The sequence below is a fragment of the Camelus ferus genome, chromosome 6 (assembly GCF_009834535.1).
Source record: "Camelus ferus isolate YT-003-E chromosome 6, BCGSAC_Cfer_1.0, whole genome shotgun sequence".
NCBI classification, from domain to species: domain Eukaryota; kingdom Metazoa; phylum Chordata; class Mammalia; order Artiodactyla; family Camelidae; genus Camelus; species Camelus ferus.
The window spans coordinates 8444820-8461783 of NC_045701.1; the positions used below are offsets into that span (position 1 = coordinate 8444820).

Consider the following 16964-nt stretch of genomic DNA (forward strand, 5'->3'; position numbering starts at 1 on the left):
GCCCCCAATATGGTGTAGGGCATTTATGTCTTTTTTTTTTTTTTTTTTTTGGACCTCCTCTGCCTGTGTCTGACTATAGAGAAAGACAGGCCAATAGCAGGGAGCTATAAGGGGTCTCTTTTATTGGCACCACTCCACGGGCTCTGTCTTCTGCCAGCTTCTGTCACTCAGATTCTGTGTGTCTGTGTTGAGCTGTAAAATCTGAGGCAAAAATGATTACAGGATAAACACTTGCTCCAGTATGTGAATCTAGAGGAATCTTTCCAATTTGTTTATATCTTACTTTTCTTTGATGGCCCCCTCAAAGTCCCACCTTCTTTCCCATAAAAATCACACCCCAAAGTCTCTCAATAAAAAGAAAATAGTTTGAATATTTGATATTTAAGGTAACCAAAACAGGTATCCACTCTTATTTGCTAAATGTGTGCTACTATAACATTAACAAATTGTGGATCTGTTTGGCTGAAATAATCTATATATTAGTAACACGAAGTGGGTAGCAGTTATGAGCACACCTGGGCTTTGACAGCACAGAGCTAGGTCTGAATCCTGGCTCTGGTACTTTCTAGCTGTGGGACCATGGGCACATTTTGCAATCTCTCTGTGCTTCAGTGACTTCCTGGGTATAACTGGAGCTAATACTATTCCCTATTTTACAGGATTGTCGTGAAGCTTAAACAAGGTAACACATACGAGACACAACTTCAAACCCGGCATATGTGGCCCTTCGATGAAGGTTACTGTTAGGGAGGCTCCAGTGACAGGCCGCAAGGGCCTGATTTACTCCCAGAACAGCTCAAAGAGGGGACAAATAACATTCTTTAACTCTGGATCAGCAAGAGTGTTGATGCTGGTGATGTGACCAGATAGGGTAGATCAGGGAGGAGACCGGCATTAGCCCCTTCTCTGGGCTCCAGAAAGAGACTCAGTTATAAGTGGTGGGTGTTAGCACCGCAGAGAGGAGGGTGAGCTGCTGCTGGCCCCAGGGAAGTGCAGGAGAGGAAACAGAAGGGCTGGAAAGAGGCCCCGGGAGATCAGGAGCCAGGCAACCTGCGGAAGTCACAATGCAGCCGACCTCGCGCCCTCCATCCACACTGGCCTCGAAGAGATGGTGGGGTCCTGGGAAGAGGGAGGAGCCCAGACCCAGCATGCCTGGGGACCAGGTAACTTTCCAGGCAGGAACCCAGACCCAGGGAATGAGTCCCTTCATGAGGGCTTCTTTTTGCCCTGCTGAGGCCCGACAGAGCCAGATGGTCCTGGAGGCAAATGTAACCATGAGTCCAGGATGCCATGAAGATGTTCACAAGTCCCAAGCACTGAAAATGCTGAGGGCACGCACCTCCCTCCAGTATGGAAAGCGAAGGCAACATCAGGCCACATAATAAGCCCAATGCAGTCCAGAGTTCCCACCACGACGACCACCACGGCGCTGTTTCTGAAAGAGCCAACTTTTGCTGCTCATACCGCTCGTCCTTGTCTCCTAATCACAACTTCAGTTGGCTTATCTGGCAAATAGCTTTGCCTGCTTCCTCTGAGTTTCAAGTTATAAATCCCTGTATGTTTGTGAAATGGTCTGAGAGTTCCAGCAGTGGGGAGCAGAGACACAAAGCCAGGCTCCTTGAGGTAGATCTGGAAGAACCCAATGGAATGAACACTGATGGAGGCACTGGGAACCCTACAGCCCCCACAATAGGGTCAGAGGAGGCCCCAGGCAGCAGGGATCTAGCCATGTTAAGTGAATTTACAAGCTGGCAGATGCCCCTCTTTACTTATTATGGTGGTGTTTACCTCTAGCATGCAGTCACTCTCGGCCTCTCATTGGACTGGAAGCTCCTAGAAGTCATGTTCTTTCTCTCAGCACCCAGCAGCAGTAGGCATTAGGAGAACTCTAGGAGAACCCTGGAGAGCGAGGTTGCATGCGGTCATGGGTTGCAAGGGCGTCCCTACTAAGAAGAAGAGGCCGTGGCTCAGAGGGGCAGGAAGTAAAAAGAGACAAGCCAGCCAAGTTACTGTGCTACTGATGGGCTGGAGCTGGGCTTTGAAAGAGACCCAAGGGACTGAGGAAGATGGGGTGGGGGTGCCTGGAGCCCTAACTTTATTTCGTGTTCTGTATCAGTAGGCTCTTGGAGAAGATGAGCTATGAGCTCTGGCCACAGAGAAATGGTTAAAAGACTCAATATGATCATCTTTCTCTCCAATCGGGGATGAAGAACGCAGCTCCGGCAGGGCTGGCAGGCTGGCCAGGGGGAGCGCTCAGTCCCTCCGCGGAGCTCCACTCCCTCCGGGCACCCAAAGCTCTCCCTTCCCCTGGACACACTCCACACAACCCCGAGCGAAAGAAAAACAAAGATTCAAGAAAGAAAAGAAAAAAAGAAGAGAAAACCCCACAGAACTCAGTAAGTTCACTAAATGCAGAGGAAACTTCTGAGCGGAGGCAAGAAAACCATCTCCTTCACGGGCAAGAATCCAACTAGTTCCTCCCTGCTCCTCATGTTCCAAGGCAGATGACTTGCTAAATTATCAAGGCGGCCACTTTCCCTTAACACCTCCCTCCCTTCGGGTGATGCTCCACCAAGGCCGTGGGCCCCACTTCTCAGCACCGCAGACTGAGGGGCGGCCACAGCAACCTTTCTCTTCAATTTTTTAAAAAGCTATTTTAGAATCATCTTAGGAAACACAACCAAATAGTGCTCTCCTTGACTGTGGAAATCAACCACGCTTTTTCTTTCTTTAACCTCTTTGCAGGTCTTTGTGAACACATCCAGTCATTTTCTTGGGAAAAGTAGGATTGTGAGTGGGTGTGTGTGCATGCATTTATGTCTAACTGAATACTAGTGGGTGTGTGTGCATGCATTTATGTCTAACTGAATACTAGTAAAACTACCTTTTTAATGAATGTCAAATTGGATGTTCTTATAACGAGAGCAACTTAAACGAGATACACTTGCATCACCAACACTAACAAAATGCCACTTCACTTACTTATAGGATCGATCTCTTAAAGGAAAATGACCACTGCGCCAACCAATATATGAAAAGACAGAAATGCATTACATGACAAAACAACACACAGTACATCTTCGTTCTATTTTCTTGGTCTTAAAAAAAAAAGCAAAATAAAAATAAGAAAACTGCTAATTCTGCATGCCATCCTTTTGGGTGGCACATGAGGAAGTATTTCTAGGGTAGTGCCCTCTCCAGGCTGTCCTAGCCCATAAGGTCCAGTCAACTGCACATACTCTGGACCCCTAGAAGGTTTCACATGTGCGATCATGGTCATGTCCATCCTTCAGGCACAGACCATTGAGACAACATGCCAGCTCCGGGCAGAGAGTCGCTACCTTCCTGGGTGGGGAGCAGACAGAAAGGTGAAGAGGGATGTAGGAAGCACTGGCGAGTCTCTTCCCCACACCTATGGGTCAGGAAGGCAGAGTGGATTCCTGAGCAGGTGAGAGGCCAACGAGGCTGGATTTGGTCCTTGGTACCTTTCAAGCCAATACTGCAGTTCTGTTACAGAAACGACAGGCCAGCCAAGAAACAAGCACCACTCGTAGGGCTGGAGTACTCAGGTTTATGCGCGGGGGCTCTGAGCACCTCTAAGACGTGTGTGGGAGGTTTTATAGGGTCGATTACAAGCTTGGGTATACTGGCCAATAAGGTGCAAACAGCTCAGCAACATCACAAAAGGGAAGCAGGGAATCAGTAAACTAGAACTTTTCCAGTAAGAACAGATCAGTTACAGACACTAATTAAACTTAGATTTATGAGTTAGCCCAGCCTGGCTTTTCCTTCTCAGTTCCAGCCCATCAGAGAGCAGCTTTGTCTTGGAGCAGTATTTCCTACTGAGCCAGGAGTGAAGGGGGCAGGGCACAACCATTCAAAGAATGACTCAGCAATTAACACCAGGATGGCAACTCCCAGGAGGCCCTGAGGCTCAAGATAGTGGGAGATTTATGTCTAGTAGACCTTGAGCTTCATTCTATGCTCACTGTAATATATTAGCATGATAAATATCATGCTCATAGGCGCCATGACAATCCCAAGGCTGGCCACAAAGGTCAAAGAGTGGGAAATGGCCAACTTCCTGGGAATCCCAGCCCCTTCCCCAGGCTAGTAAGACTGGTCCTTCCATTCATTAGCATATGAAGCTACGGAGCCCATAAAAACTGGCAACACTGCCCCTCACGGCCTTTTTGCTCCCTCCTCTTTGGAGACTGCCCGTGCTCTGTCTATGGAGTGTGTACCTAACTTTTACTTTAACCTGAGTACCCAATCGCCACACCTCGTGGTTTCTCTTCCCTTCTAAAACAGCTCACACTGTATGCAGTATGTATCTCTCTAAATAAATCTACCTTTACTCAACTGTGGCTTCCTCTTGAATTCTTTCCTGCACAAAGCCAAGGACCCACACTTGGCAGGGTGCGTCCTAGGGGCTCAACCGAGACCTGGGATATGGCCCTCCTAATACCCCACATCCATTTTTCCTGCCTCACTCACACCCCCTTTTTTTTCCTGTAGCCCTGCTATGGCCCTGGCCAGCCAAGCTTGGCTTCTGCAGCCCACATCCACCCTGAGTACACACCTGCTTCCCATAGGTGGTAGTGGACGCGAGCCCACGGTGGAATAGCTGCAGAATTCAAGAACGCAAGTGAAAATTCTAGCTCCCTTTGTCCTTGGGAAGCTCCTGGATCCTCTGCCTACATCTTTTATCTCATGTATGAGACAGGTAACAAGTATGCGCGGGTAAACAAGCACCATGCAAGTATAACCGAGTAGTCACTCACTGTTTGGCAGGGAAGAGCAATAAACAAGCAGTGACAATAAAGTGTGCAGAAGACCAAGGTTACTTGTACCAAGTGTACCCAAAGCTCTGTGGGAAGGTGGGATCCCTGGAGGACATCCTGGAGGAGGAGGCATTTAGACTAATACCTGATGGGTGAAAAGATTAGTCAGCCAAAGAGTAGGGTTCGAGGCAGTAGTCAGGCTGAAGGTTGGCCACAGGTGCCTTATCCCCAAGATCACAATACCAGACTTTGCCCCACCTGTGCCCAGGGACTCCTCCTGCCTCACTTTCAGCTCTTGGAAATTAACAGCTTTTGTTTCAGCTCCGGAATTTGCCTCAGGCTGTTCTCTCCACCCAGAGGGAATGGCCACTCCGACCTCCTCCAGGTCTCAGCTTGGTTGTTACTTCCCCTGGGCAGTTCTCCCTGACCCTCCAGCCTGGGGCGGAGGCCCCTACCCACTTTCTTTCTTTCTAATGGAAGTATTACAATGCTGTGTCAATTTCTGGTGTACAGCATAATGTTTCAGTCATACATATACATGCATATATTCCTTTTCATATTCTTTTTCATCATAGGTCACTACACAATACTGAATATAGGTCCCTGTGCTGTACAGAAGAAACTTGCTGTTTATCTATTTTATACATAGCAGTCAGTATCTGCAAATCTTGAGTGTGAGTGGTTCAGTGGTGGAATTCTTGCCTGCCCCCCCCTTTTCTTACTTTCTTAACATCCTAAAGCATTTCCTCATCATAGTATTTCCCACACTCTGTTCTCCACTATGTCATCAATTCCTTTCATACAAGGACTAAGCTTTCGTGCCCACCTTTTAAACCCTCACGCCTCGCAAATAATCGTCAGCGCACACTGAGACAAGCTGCTTGCCAGGCACTGTCTTACGCACTTTACGCTTCATTCTCGCCCCAAATCCTGGAAGGCACAGAGACACTGAGTAACTTGCTGAAGATTTCACAGCGAGTAGGTGACAGGGCCAGCTACCCTAGTGCCTGCACCCTGGTGTCTGGCCTGGTTCCCACCCCCTTATCCACTCTACTGCACTCCAGCAGCCCACACTAGGAATACAGCAATCCCTAGCCAGGCCGCCTCTCCAGCTATGATTCTAGATCAGCCTCGGCCTCTCCCTGACTGGGAAGCCACCTGGGACGTAGCCTTTATCCTCCTTGGACCTCCGTTTCTCCCACCCATAATGTAAGATAGAGTAGATCATGGGTAAGGGAAGAAATAACCTGCCCAAGAAAAGAGTGCCATGAGATGGGTTCACATGCAGGCAATCCAGTTTCAGAGTCAGCCTATTTAATCTCGCTCTCACTGCCTCAGGTGCACAACGAATGTTTGTGGAATGAGTGAGTGGGCAGGTGTTTGAATGGATGAACCCTGCCCATCTCGGAGGGGAAGAAAGGTCACTGAATTCTAAGAGATACTAATCCAGCACTCTCATGATTGACTCATGGTATCTTTGTAGAAAATCTGAAGAATGCGTATCAACGGATGTCAACATACATAATTATTATGATGGTGATGCCAAAACTTGGATTATGTTTTACCTGCCTTTTTGAATCTTGCTTTTTCTCTTTACAATACACCCCGAAAGTCAATGTCAATACATTTTTATCAATGTAAATGAAGTGATTTCCAATGCATTTCTAATTATAAAAACTGCTGCATTAAAAAATGATACATAGTTTTGTACCTGTGGGCAATTACTTTTATGGAACAAATTATTAGAAGCATAATTTCTAGGTCAAAGATTATACAGCTTTAAAATTTTTTAGTTGGCACTACCCAAAAGGTTTTACGCATTTTAACTTACAGAAGTACCTATTTCCCCTTTGCCAGGGACCAAATAGCTATGCTTTGAAACAAAGCTTTTAACCTCTCGGCTTGGCACTTAAGGACAATGCTCAACACCAATAAATGGAGGGAGGAAGGGGGACGGGGACCTCAGGAAACAGCGCTGCCTTGACGTGGAGGTGTCACCAAGTTCCAAAACAACATTTGATTTTGATTATGTAAACACCAGTCAGTGATTTTGAAAAACGACACAATGACGGCAATTTTGTGGGGGAAATCAGAACGTGATTCATAAGAGAGAAAGCAAACAAACTCAATCTTAATTGGTATTACACACGGGACTGTACTACCTCTATTAGGAAGCACACAATCTTGGCCACATTCTGAGTGGCAGAGTCTAAACACCTCGGGAGCTATTTAAGTAAGATACTCTTGTGGGCTCTAATCCAGATCCGCATTGCAAAGAAGCAGATACAGACTATGGTGTGGGCAACCATGAAAAGGTAAACAGCATCGAACATCAAGCTGTCTCAATTATACTTGCAGCAAGTAAGGTTTTTAAGGGACTAGCTCACTTGTTGGTTTCAGTGGAAGAATCCAAAAAAAGAGAGAGGTTAGCAGGGGGCGTCTGTGGAGGAAGGCACGTAGCACCGGGAGGGCAGAGGGTTGGTAGAAAGCCGAAACATACAGTGAAAAGCAAACAATTAATTATGAGTGTATCAGGAAAAACCAGCCACACGGTCCATTGAGCGGAAGAAGGAAGCCAGACGCTTCTGGGGTTAAAGGAGGCGAGATACTAACATCAAAGGAAAGCAGATCGGGACTGCTCTAGGGTGCTGACTGGGGCCAGATAAGCCTGGATTAGTTGGCTACCCCCTTCTCCAGGTCCATTAATGGAAACATTTTCTGTCCTGTACTATGCAATGGAAATCAGGGGGGAAACAGGGTAACATCCGGGATTTATGCACAAGCCAATTTCCAGGGACTGTCCCAAGGCCATTCAATCTGCTTACTAACCTCTTCAGAAAGATTCCACTCTTTCACTGTGTGACTTTAATCAGTTACTTGGCTTCTCTGGGCCTCAGTTTCTTCACTGTGTAGGAACCCTAACCCTAAACCTCATTCTTAACCCCTAACCCCAAGTCTGAAATACAAGCTCTTTCGGTTCAGAAATTCTGTGACACAGCTGTCTGGTGTCTTTGTCCCAGGAGCCACATGTCAGAGTTGTAGGCCGAAAATCCTTATTTGGTGGCAGAGCTCACCAGGGATGGAAGGAAGGAGGAAAAGACTGGCAGTGGGAAGGCCAACTGGGCAAACATTGCAGTGGTCCAAGTGGAAATGACGACGGCCCCACCAGCTCAGTGGTTGGCCAGTGGGGACAGGAAGAGGGGAGGGCTGTGAGAGACAGGGAGAATTTAAAAGCACCACGGAGACAGGTCTGAGAAGGCTTGGAAACCAATTCTGAAAACCAGGAACCTTCTGACCCAAAGTTCACAAAGGCAACTGCAGGACATGCCAGCCTTGAAAGGCAAAGTGCATCATGCTAAGTGTAACTCACAAAAGTTAAAAACTATTCATAAATATACACTGAACATGCTTAAGACACTACTCTGCTCACTAATCGATGAGAAAAGCAGTAAGATAGTAAAGCTGGTTCAAAGAGCATCTTGTTGAGTGGATAAAAAAGATGTGGTATAGGGATACAATGGAATATTACTCAGCCATAAAAAGATTGGAATAATGCCATTTGCAGCAACACAGATGGACTGAGAGATTATCACGCAAGTGAAGTAACCCAGAAAGACAAATACCGTACAATATCCCTTATACGTGGAATCTAAAAAATGACACTAATGAACTTATTTATGAAATAGACTCACAGACAAAGAAAACAAACTTATGGTTACAAAAGGGGAAAGATGGTAGGGGACGGATAAATTAGGAGTTTGAGATTAGCAGGTACAAACTATTATATATAAAATAAATAACCAACAAGGGTCCTACTGTATAGTGCAGGGAACGATATTCAATATCCTGTAATAAACCATAATAGAAAAGAATATATATGTATAACTGAATCACTTTGCTGTACGTCAGTAACTAACACATTTTAATTCAACTATACTTCAATTAAAATTTTTTAATTTAATTTAAAAATAAAAACAAAAACATAAAAAGAAGCATCTTAAGAAACTGGCTATTTGAACACATTTAAAAAATCTTTTTAAACATCTTTTTTTCTTATTTTATTTATTTATTGGTTGGGGGTGGAATTAGGTTGATTGATTGACTGATTTTTAGTGGAGATTCCAGAGATTGAACCCAGGACCTCCTATATGCTAAGCATACACTCTACCACTGAGCTATATCCTCACTGCTTTGTACACATTTATAAAGGAAGGTTAGAGACAGGTTCCTAGGTTAGATACACAACTGGCTAATGCCATACAAGATAATATAAAACCATAACATTTGGGATCTGTCTTCTACTGTGTAGAAATTATTTGGGTATTGTGAATGAAAAACTGCAAGCCATATCAGTAAACAAAGAATGCTGAAGCCATCAAGTCATCAGCGGCTGCCGCCACCCCCCAGTGAAGACAAACCTGCAGCCCAGCCTCTGCAGCCACTCACAATGGTGCACTCTGAGGGGACTCAGAATAAGAAAGGACAGGATACTGGCCCTAGATAGATAGGTGCTTGTCAAAGGAATGAATTCAATGAGCCCAAATGTTTGCTTCCTCCCATACAGAGAAAAGCGCTAAATTCTTTAACTGGTTTTCATGTTCCAACTACCTGGTCTTTGTTGTAAAGCTCCTATATATCCCTAGCTCCTCCCCTACCTCTTCCGAGCAGTCCCTCAGAGCCAATTTGAGAGGCTGTCATCCCAGCTCGAGTCCTCAGAATTGTCCACCAAGTAAAACGTAACTCTCAACTTTCAGGCTGTGCGTTTATTTCAGTCACCAGCATCTCGAGAACGAGATCTGCGAATTGACAAGGAACGTGACTGAGTCTGAGTCCTTCATTAACACCAAACAACAAAGACAAACAAATGTTCATTCACTAAAATGTTTATGGAGCAATGATTCCCAGGCACTGAGTATATGCAGATCAGTGAGCAAAGCTGTCTTTCAGCTGATGGCCAAGGCCCTGGATTCCTCCCCTATCCCCTCTGCATCCTCCCTGCTCTCCTATTCTTGCCTGTAGGTTCTGCAGCTGCAGCCTCTTGAGTTATTCCTCTGCCCCAGTCTGGCCTCTCCTGTTTTTAGATTATCACCCTGAAGCATAGCTCTGCCCGTGCAACTCCCCTGCTAAAAACAAATCCCCAGGAATTTCCTTTTCCTCAGGGAATGGGCTCAGAGGATAAAATCCAGACATATTCACTCAGCAACCAGGTTCCTTCATGCTTAACCCCTCCGAGTGATCTTGCTCAAATATACTACTGTGAAATTACCATTCCGGCTCCCAATACAGACGGCAGGCTTCCCCACACCCTCGCCTTCCTTTTGCATCCTCATTTGTGATGACTCTCTTATCTGCAGGTATCAAAAGGTGCCAGTTAATATATCTGTCATGCTAGATAAATATTTACCGGCCCCAAAATAAATATTCCTAGCGTGAGAAGACAATTTATGGTAATCTACGGCATGTCTGTAGATTAACAACACATTTTTCATAGTTTTTTTCATTTAAAAAATAAATTTTGCTACTTCTAAGCATTCCCCCAAGGTAGAGTTTAAAACTCTAACCTAACTTAAAACCTAAATTTGAAGCAACAAGTTCTTTGGGAAAAAGATACTCATCAAAGGAAGCAAGTACTACATTCTTTTTAGGATATATTCACGAAGAAGATTTATCATTTCAGTGCTGCACACGAGAATGTTCCTGGTGAACCAAAGGTGGTCCCTTATCTCGAGGAAAGTAATAGATTACTGGAGAATACAGGCAAGTATTTGACCATGTGTTAAGTCATCTGATAAGGTGCTTTGGAAGCACACATGTGAGTCAGCGACAACTCCTGAAAGAGGTTACGTCTAGGCTGAGACCTAATGTTTGTTTCTATGAATTTTTTTCATTTTCTTTTATAAGCAGCAAGCTTCAAATACCAGGATCGTCCAATTTCAAACCTGAACCTCTTAGCACTTGCCACAACGTGGTCTCGACAGTCATTTAATCTCTGGGTTTGCACCCCACTACTTCACTCCTTTGTCCTGCCACATTCTTGCAGATAAAGACTATCTTGGAGACAAGGGAACTCTCCTACACTGTTGGTGGGAATGTAGTTTGATGCAGCCATTATGGAAAATAGTATGGAGATTCCTTAAAAAACTGAAAATAGACTTACACTATGATCTAGCAATCCCACTGCTGGGTATACATCTGGCGGAAATTCTACTTCGAAAAGATACATGCACCTCAATATTCGTAACAGCACTATTTACAACAGCCAAGACATGGAAACAACCTAAATATCCATTGACATATGGCTGGATAAAAAAGTTATGGTATATATATATATATATATATATATATATATATATATATATATATATATATATATATATATATATATATGATGGAATACTACTCAGCCATAACAAAGAATGAAATAATGCCATTTGCTGCACCATGGATGGACCTGGAGATTGTCATACTAAGTGAAGAAAGTCAGAAAGAGAAAAATACCACATGATATCACTTATATATGAAATCTACAGAAAAAGACATAATGAACTTATTTACAAAACTGAAACAGACTCACAGAAAACAAACTTATGGTTACCAGTGGGAGAAGGGAGAGGGAAGGGATAAATTGGAAGTTCGAGATTTGCAGATACTACTACATACAAAATACATAAACAAGTTTCTACTGAATAGCACAGGAAACTATATTCGATATCCTGTAGTAGCCTATCATGAAGAACAATATGAAATGAATATATATGTATATGTATGACTGAAACATTATACTGTACACCAGAAATTGACACATTGTAAACTAACTATACTTCAATTAAAACATTTTTTTTAATTTTTAAAAAGACTATCTCATGCATTATATATCCCCAGTACCCAGGATTGTGGCTAGTACTTGAGCCCAACAAATTGTTGGGACAAAATGCAATGAAATGGATAAAATGAAAAATAAAATCATTTGGTGATACTGATGATCAAATTCAATTCATATGTGATCAATTCAGTCCAATCATTGCCTTTACCTCCTTTTTCTCCACTTGGTTGATCTAACCAAGCCAACCCCTCCACAGGCAACAGCCACTGAAAATCCAACAGCACAGCAGGCCCTGAATGGAGAGCAGTGAAAGACAAGTTCATGCTGACCCTCTCTTTATCAAGTGCTGTGCGGGAACCCCACAAGTGAGCAGGGAGGCAATAAATATTTACTAGCAAGTGAGATTGAACTCTCTTCCGCAGCTGTTCAAAGGTATGGAGGGCCGAGCATTTAGACCTTGCTTTCTCATTTCAGGGAAAACTCACAAGGCTTGAGGTCGTACAGTTGACCGTTGTACAACACAGGTTTGAACTGCGTAGGTCCACTTGTACGTGGAATTTCCCCCCAATAAATACATACAGTGGTCCCTCACAACCCGTGGTTGGTTGAATCCACAGCTGTGTAGCTGCAGATGTGGAGTTACACGGATTGTAAAGTTATACTTGGAGTTTGGACTGCGTGGGGGTCTGTGCCCCTAAGCTCTGTGCTGTTCAAGGGTCCACTGCAGTTTAAATGGATGTGAAATGTGTCCTGCTTGGACTAGTAATGACATATAAATAGGATTGTCTAGGTCTGGTCGACCAGGTGGGTCTTCAGACCAGCTGGGATCCCATCCTGTGCTGCCGCTACCTGTGCTTCTCCTAAGGCTTAGGGTGGACGAGAAAAAGGTATCTCAAGCAGAAGGTGACCAGAAACGCCTCACTCGGTAGCTTGAAACTCCCTTTCCGATTTTTTCCTAACCACCACCTTTCTTCAAATCAAAGATGTTGATTAAAACATCCATCCCCCTTTTTTCTTTTAAAAAAATTGGGGGGATGAAGGAAATTAAAGAAGACTTTAAAAAATGGAAAGATATTCCATGCTCTTGGATTGGAAGAATCAATATTGTTAAAATGGTCACACTGCCCAAGGCAATCTACAGATTTAATGCAATCCCTATTCAATTACCCAGGACATATTTCACAGAACTAGAACAAATCATAATAAAATTTATATGGAACCATCAAAGACCTAGAATTGCCAAAGCATTACTGAAGAGAAAGAAAGAGGCTGGAGGAATAACCCTCCCAGACTTCAGACAATACTATAGAGCTACAGGCATCAAGACAGCATGGTATTGGTACCAAAACAGACATATAGACCAATGGAACAGAATAGAGAGCCCAGAAATGAACCCACAAACTTTTGGTCAACTCATCTTCGACAAAGGAGGCAAGAATATACAATGGAATAAAGACAGTCTCTTCAGCAAATGGTGTTGGGAAAACTGGACAGCATTATGTAAAACAATGAAGCTAGAACACTCCCTTACACCATATACAAAAATCAACTCAAAATGGATTAAAGACTTAAACATAAGACAAGATACAATAAACCTCCCAGAGGAAAACATAGGCAAAACATTATCTGACATACATTTCAAAAATTTTCTCCTAGAAGAAATAAAAGCAAGAATAAACAAATGGGACCTAATGAAACTTACAAGCTTCTGCACAGCAAAGGAAACCAGAAGTAAAACAAGAAGAAAACCTACGGAATGGGAGAAAATTTTTGCAAGTGAAACCGACAAAGGCTTGATCTCCACAATATATAAGCAGCTCATACGACTCAATAAGAAAAAAATAAACCCAATCCAAAAATGGGCAGAAGACCTAAACAAGCAATTCTCCAAGGAAGACATACAAATGATCAAAAAGCACATGAAAAAATGCTCAATATCACTAATTATCAGAGAAATGCAAATCAAAACTACAATGAGGTATCACCTCACACCAGTCAGAATGGCCGTCATTCAAAAATCCACAAATGACAAATGCTGGAGAGGCTGTGGAGAAAGGGGAACCCTCCTACACTGCTGGTGCGAATGCAGTTTGGTGCAGCCACTATGGAAAGCAGTGTGGAGGTTCCTCAAAAGACTAGGAATAGACTTACCGTATGACCCAGGAATCCCACTCCTGGGCTTGTATCCAGAAGGAAATCTACTTCAGGATGACACCTGCACCCCAATGTTCATAGCAGCACTATTTACAATAGCCAAAACATGGAAACAGCCTAAATGTCCATCAACAGGTGACTGGATAAAGAAGATGTGGTATATTTATACAATGGAATACTACTCAGCCATAAAAACCGACAACATAATGCCATTTGCAGCAACATGGATGCTCCTGGAGAATGTCATTCTAAGTGAAGTAAGCCAGAAAGAGAAAGAAAAATACCATATGAGATTGCTCATATGTGGAATCTAAAAAACAAAAACAAACAAACAAACAAAAACAAAGCGTAAATACAGGACAGAAATAGACTCACAGAGAATACAGACTTGTGGTTACCAGGGGGGTGGAGGGTGGGAAGGGATAGACTGGGATTTCAAAATTGTAGAATAGATAAACAAGATTACACTGTATAGCACAGGGCAATATACACAAAATGTTATGATAACTCACAGAGAAAAAAATGTGACAATGAGTGTGTATATGTCCATGAATGACTGAAAAATTGTGCTGAACACTGGAATTTGACACAACATTGTAAAATGATTATAAATCAATAAAAAATGTTAAAAAAAAAATTGGGGGGGAGGGGATTACGTTTATTTATTTATTTATTTTAACGGAGGGACTGGGGACTGAACCCAGAACCTCACGCATGCTAGGCACTCACTCTACCACTGAACTATACCTTCCTCTTCAAGATGCATCTCTCCTTTATGGGCCACTAAGGAAGAACAAACACCACCAACTAAAGCTGGACACAAAGCTTTCTTGTCATTTAGAATGTTTACTTTCTGCTTATTGAAAAAGCTCCTTCCAACGTATTTAGACACAAATGACCTGTAACGTGGGCTCTAACTTTTAGCATGGACGGCATAATTTTTGAGGATGAAGAACCCTGGGGGTTTAGTCAGTATTTCGTATTTGGCTACATTTACAGTTTGGGTTTTAGCTCCACTGAATCACTTGTCTCTGGAAAAGGAGCCACGTCTGTTCAAACTCCACAGTAAGTCCCTCACAAGTTCACGGCCAACTCCTTGACAGTAGTTCAGCATGATGCATGTCACACTGACATGTCAGTGCTCTGAACTTTGTTTTACTGTGTGTCGATTATACCAGCGTGAAGCTGTTTTTTCAAAATACTGTAAATCATCAGTGAATGAATGGATAAAACAAAATGTGCAAAAGGAAGGAAATTCTGATACACGCTACAGCACGTAGCCAGCTCTTATACACACCTGGCACCCTGGTTTTGTGTCTGCTGCCCAGGGGTGACTCTTGATTGCCTGGCTCTGGTGGCCAAGGGCGGGGGTGGGGGCGGGCACTTGCATTCCTGGGCTCTACCAGTGGTAACAATTCAAGAGATAGTCCCTGACAAGTTACTACCCACAGGGCATGGCACTGACCGCAGACTGAAACTGAAAAAAAAAAACACCCCCAGTCTTTCCGTGAAAGAGGCCTATTTACTTGTCCCGGAGCTTCAGCCTGAGGGCCAGCTTCAGGTCTGGCTCACAACTAGAGGCCAGTGGAGATGCTCTCAGGGAACACAGGCCGGTGGACATCATCTCTGCAAGCCTCCCTTGGCCTCATTGTAGCATCTCAGTATCTCCCAGAAAGCAGCTTAGACACACACCTGGAGCCCCAGTTTTTGCAGCGGCTTCCCATGGGACATCTCCAAATTGCCAAGCTTTCGCCAGTGAGGCTTACACTTACAGTCCCACGGGACTCCATATATTTGCCTACTTTAAAAGCTGCTGCCTGAGGGTCGGGCTTCTAATCAGCCTGCATCTAGGTGCTGACTGACATCCTTCCCTTTGGGCCCCTGACAGGTCTTGGCACGCCCTCAACTACTGGGAGCGATGAAAAAGAAGCTGCTTGGGCAATCACAAAGGTTTGAGAGATGACCAAGAGCTGTGCAGGGTTAAACAGTAACATTTATCTCCCATAAGAGGCTCCTTCTTAAAGACTGCAACAGATGGCTGTTTTATCTAATACATAGAAACACACACAGAGTCAAACAAAATAAAGAAACAGAGGAACATGTTCCAAGTGAAAGAAAAAGATAAAACTTCAGGGCGGGGGGACCTTAATACAACACAGAAAAGATAAGTAATTTACTTGATAAAAGAGTTCAAATAAATGGTCATAAATATGTCCACCAAACTTGGGAGAAAAATGGATGAATACAGCGAGAACTTCAACAAAGAGATAGAAAATATAAAGAGGGGGAGGGTATAGCTTAGTGGTAGAGTGAGTGGCTGGCATGCACAAGGTCCTGGGTTCAATCCCCAACACCTCCACTAGAAAAATAAATAAATTTAAAAAAAAAAAAAACCTACCCCCCTACCCCAATTTTTTTTCTTTAATCATCAAGAGTCAAATAGAAGTCATGGAGCTGAAGGATACAATAACTGCAGAGAAAAATACACCAGAGGGATTCAATAGCAGCCTGGATGAAGCAGAAGTAAGGATCGATGAACTCAAAGCAGGGCACTGGAACTTGTCCAATCAGAGCAGCAAAAAGAGAAAAGAATGAATAAAAATGAAGATAGCTTAAGAGTCTTAAGAGAGAACATCAGGTGGACTGACATTCACATGACAGGGCTTCCAGAAGCAGGAGAGGAAAAAAATGGCAAAGAACTTTTTGAAGAAACTATGGCTGAATACATTCCCAACCTCAAGATCCAGGAAGCCCAGAAAATCCCAAATAGGAGGAACCCAAAGAGACCCACACCAAGGCACATCATAATTAAAATGTCCAAAGTTAAAGACAAGGAAAAATATCTTAAACATAGCAAGAAAAAACTAGATCCTCATGAGACTATTGTCAGGAAATTTGCACCCACAAAGGAGTGGCACTATACATTCAAAGTGCTGAAAGGATAATAAATAAGAATAGAGTACCTGGCAAAGTTATCATTTAGAATTGAAGGAGAAATAAAGAGCTTTCTAGACAAGTGAAAAGCTAAAGGAGTCATCACCACTAAATTGGCCTTACAAGAAATATTACAGGGTGTTCCTTAAGTTGAAAGGGTGCTAATTAAGGACAAGAAAACATTTGAAAGTATACAAGTAAATATATAGTTAAGGTAGTGGATTAATCACTTACAAAGCTAGCATGAAGATTTTTTTAAAAGTAGTAAG

At 43.4% G+C, this 16964-nt stretch overlaps 1 protein-coding gene across 3 annotated transcripts in view; it reads right to left on the reverse strand.

Moving 5' to 3' along the window:
• Nucleotides 1-16964, reverse strand: part of GCNT3 (glucosaminyl (N-acetyl) transferase 3, mucin type) — a 78650-nt gene that overhangs the window by 9868 nt on the left and 51818 nt on the right. The gene's annotated exons all lie outside the window — the stretch shown is intronic.